The following is a 5,235-nucleotide window of genomic DNA, read 5'->3' on the forward strand; positions in this document are numbered from 1 at the left end:
AAGTTAAGAGGTTCTTAAAATATCCCGACGAGAAACGTATTATTCATTCTGGCGTATATCAGTCCTTGTACAGTATGGGCTCTTCATATGGCATAATGCGTGACTTCCAAAACTTCATAAACAAGGTACACCTGTTAGTCTATTTTGACCTCATATAGTAGCCTGCACTCGGTTACAAAATGGCTAAATTCTCAGTACCTTTATTCTCTCCACTGACTACAAAAGAATAAACAATTAAGAAACTCTCTGCATATTCAAGAAAAGATCCTTTGCCAGGATTCCGACCTTTTGTAACTTGTATAGTGGTTAACGTTGTGGTATGCCACTCAGATGTCGTGGGTTCGCGTCTCCCCCAGGGCGATAAAAATCACCGGCTCTGTATTATGATCAGTTACTGCTGCAGTATGGGGTCTGTGGTGGGAGTTTGAAACCAACATTCTTCGGAAGCTTGAATTTCAAGTCAATGGCCCCTGTGTGCTTGTCCCATGTGAATAGGTTTCATCTACCGAAATAACAACAACAACAACAACAACAACAACAATAATAATAATAATAATAATAATAATAATAATAATAATAATAATAATAATAACGTCGATATAGAGTCCCTTTTCACAAATGTACCTGGGAAGGAAACGATTGAGATTATTTTAGATAGATTATTTCCCATTCCTAAATCTGTTTTTGGTAGTTTTGATAAGGATAATTTGAAAACGTTTTTGCATCTGTCAGTGCAGCACCCTGCCTTTATTCTTTATAACTCTTCCTATGAGCAAACTGATGGTATGGCCGGGGGTTCCCATTAGGACCTGTATTCTCAGATATTTTCATGTGCTCCCTGGAGGGAGCTTGTTGGAGACCTCTCCTCTAGGTTGCCATATGTTGTGTGATAGAAGGAACGTTGATAATTTCGCCCTTTTTGAAACAAAATTTGGCGCTGAAATATTTTTGGACTTTATCAATCAAGCGCACCCAAGTTTTAAATTTACTGTTGAATAGGAGGAAGATAACCAATTAGTCTCTTCATATTTCAATTTCTAGATGCACACACACACACACACACACACACACACACACACACACACACACACACACATATATATATATATATATATATATATATATATATATATATATATATATATATATATATATATATATATATATATATATATATATATATATATATATATATATATATATATAAATGGATGCATGTATGTGTGTATGTTCCACATACACTCTGAAATGCATTGAGCAATTTCAACCAAACTTGGTATACATACAACTTACCATCTGGGAAAGAACGCTGTTGGGGTAAGCCATCACTGGCACCAAAGGAAGGGGTTTGGGAAGGGGGTTAATTGTAAAAATTACAGAAAACAAATAGTTACACTCCCGATGCCCTTTAAGTCTAAGTTCAGCCCCAATAGGGAGGGCGGTGGGAATGGGGTGACGTAAAAATAACCGAAACGACAGCTATTAGTATCTGATCCATAGTTTTCAAGGCCCCTGAAAAGAATAATGACACTCCCAATGCCCTAAGTCCAAGTTCGGCCCTAATAAGGTGGTGGGGGGAGAAGGGATGGGAAGGGGGTGACATGTAAAAATAATAAAAAAGATATTAGTGTCTAATCCATAGTTTTTGTGGTCACTAAGATGAATAGTGAAACTCCCGATGCCCTTTAAGTCCAAGTTGAGCCTCTATAGGAAGGTAGTGGGGAGTGTGTGAGAAGGGATGAAAAATAAAATGTCAAAAATGACAGATATTGAGTCTAATCCATAGTATTAGAGATCACTTGGATGAATAGGGACACTCCTGATGCCCTTCAAGTCCAAGTTCAGCCTCAATATGAATGGGGGTGAGTAGTGAAATATAAAATTCAATAATACCGGTCAATGTAACTGAAGCAACTATCTTAATAGGAATTGGGAGAGAGAGAGATTATCGGCTGTTATTCAGAGATTTCCCAGGCAGTGCCAGGTTGGTCAGCTAGTGTATATTATATATACAGTATATATGTATATATATATATATATATATATATATATATATATATATATATATATATATATATATATATATATATATATATATATATATATATATATATATTAAGTCTTGGTTGCCTTTGGACAACAGTGGAGAACTATGTGCTGTCCTGGCAGTGGCACTTCCGCTGCAGATGCATTTGTGTCAATGTTGGAAGTTTGCACATTTGGATACAGAGACCTATTTGATTACGATTAAAGTCCATGGAGACAGCATGATCAAACATTGACCCAAGGTTGTCACATTTCCAGAAGAAATGATTGTGTGAGTGCATATGTGTGTTGCACTCGCGAATGGTATATTAACAGGGGACAGACTCTTGCAGAGGGGGGATTGCATTTTGAGACTGGGTCTGTTTTGGTTAGTGGTGAAGTGTCAGAAGATCACCACTGGAAAATCTGTCATTTGTCGCCATAGAAAGTAAGTGCCATGATTCATGAACACAGGTCTTTTCCAGAGATTTTTGTGGAAAGACCTAATAGTGCCACAGTGAAACCCCTCTGTGTCTCCCTTATGCATTTTCCTGTTCTGTTTCTCCAGTGTGCATTTTTCTGTTTTGAATAGGAATGACATTTAACACCATTTCAGGCTTCAATATATGTAATATTTCTTTCAACAGGAATTCTGGTTTCGTCCTAAGAGGATGAACATTTTGGAAGTGGTGTTGATTCTTTACATACTATTGACATTTATTGTGGTCTAGAATAACTATGACATTATTACTTGTTTTGGTGACCAGGGTGTTAGTCACTAGTATTAGGTGGTTTCGAATTAGTAATCTGATTATTTGTGAATCAGAATTTCCTCTAGTAATGATTTCCATTTTTAGGGGGTGGAGTTCACTCCATTCCATGACCGTAGCTTTCGCGGAACCACTTTCGTTAAATTTGCAAATAAAGTATAGTTTTGTATATCAGTGTTTAATTTCAGTAGGCCTTTGTTTAAGAATAGATTTTTCTGACACAGGGTGAACCACTGCTACCAGAGACGTCTTAGAGAAGTAAGATGATTGATTCTGTTCTTAAAGCAGATACAGCAATAAAAGATGGCCCTATTTGACCTGGGGATAGGGCCATTTAACATATATATATATATATATATATATATATATATATATATATATATATATATATATATATATATATATATATATTATTATATGTATGCATATATATATATGTGTGTTATATGTATATATATATATATATATATATATATATATATATATATATATATATATATATATATATATATATATATATATATATGTATGCATATATATATATATATATATGTGTTATATGTATATATATATATATATATATATATATATATATGTATGTATATATATATATATATATATATATATATATATATATATATATATATATATATATATATATGTATGCATATATATATATATATATATATATGTGTGTGTGTGTATATGTTATATATATATATATATATATATATATATATATATATATATATATATATATATATATATATATATAATCTTGTTTCACTTGGTAGGTGGCACTTCTGAGATCTGCAGTCGTTTACGTGAGATCTCAATATGTAAACTTGAAAGTGAATGCCCAAAAGTATGTCGTCCTTACCTTGGAACAGTTGAACGTGTGCTGTTACAGTTGGCCCTTGTGTAGAATTCTTCTTACAGGACGGGTTATGATACTTTACTTCGTCTTTTATTTGGTGACAGTAAAGGGCAAATCTGAAAAAAAGTGCGTGATAGAGAGAAACAGCCGGGCAGGCGAAGGGAGAGGCTTTATGAAAAGGATAAATTTAAGAAGGAATAAGGAGAGAAGCCTTAAGTTGGCCACTTGAATAGTTTATTCTTTTGCCGTTTGTCATTCAGTACTGCATAGGCAAATACATCACCACCATCGCTTCCAACGCTGTGTCATGTAAAGGACCACACGAGGATTCACGGGCTAAATACACTTATGGATGGCCAATTCCTTGTAGTGTGCAGTTCGTAGCTAAGGCTAATGACCACTGCCGTTGCCCATGGGTTTTTAACCAAGGTCATCCACCAGATATCCAGACTTTAAAGAGAGGACATTAAGCACTCAGCACCCTAAGCCTTTCCATCCTCCTCCTGCCAATGATGTCTGGTGTTCCTCCTAAGTAAGATCACAATTTTTGATTGAGGGTCTAGCCTTAGGTAACGAGGTGTCAACCTGCGAGGTGGCAGGTGCTCGTACCTAAAGCTCGGGGCTCTGATATATGCACTATCACTTTGTACAACCGGACCTGGTGAACTACTGAAGGCATTTAGATACTTCGGCTGAAACAATATTAGTACCTAAAATTAGATCTTGGTTGTTATTTGGAACAAGCGTCATCGAAGTTGGTCAGTGACAGCAGTCAGTCGAACAAAATGAAGACTAAAGCGATACCCTAACACAATGCCAAAGTTGTCAGTAAACTAGACCAGTCACTTAGTATGATGATATGGCAGAGCACTGAAACAACCATAGCTTCATTTAGGGAAGCAACTAAGTTAAATTCACTTTGCCTTGGGTAGAAGCATTTTTCTATCCTTTTACAATGTACTTTCGCAAATTTGATGATCGTTTATACATGCATATATATTTCCTCAGTATTTCTGCAGAAGAAATATATGCGCAGAGGAAATTTAAATTTGTGTTTCAGAATTGTAGATTTTTAACTACTTGATCAACACAGGAAAAAAAAATTTTTGCTTTGAGAGATGCACTTTGACTTTTGTTATGAATTGATTTTCCTGTTTAAAAGATGAACCCCTGCAGTAAACGAAAACCCTTATTTTCTTTTCCTTTGCACTGCGTAAATGAAGTGAGTGCTAAAGAATGAATTTTGCTTTTCTGCCAATTTGATCAACGTATTGATAATTCAACTCCTGTAAGTGCGTTTTGTGAAATTATGACATCTAAACTTTACTTTTTTTGGTATACGCCATTTCAACCTTTTGCAATAATGCAATTCACATGTCGAGAAAAGGAAAGTATTAATAGAAAATCAGACTGACATATGAACCTAAATTCTTGGTAATGCAAGCAGAAATGTTTCACCAATAGAAGTAAAAAAAAAAAAAAAAAAAATTTGTTAACTACTGTACCATACTATAGGAAACTCTAGATTTATAACATTAACAGTTTCTAATTTAGCGAATTTTT

The sequence above is a fragment of the Macrobrachium rosenbergii genome, chromosome 1 (assembly GCF_040412425.1).
Source record: "Macrobrachium rosenbergii isolate ZJJX-2024 chromosome 1, ASM4041242v1, whole genome shotgun sequence".
Taxonomy (NCBI): Eukaryota; Metazoa; Arthropoda; class Malacostraca; order Decapoda; family Palaemonidae; genus Macrobrachium; species Macrobrachium rosenbergii.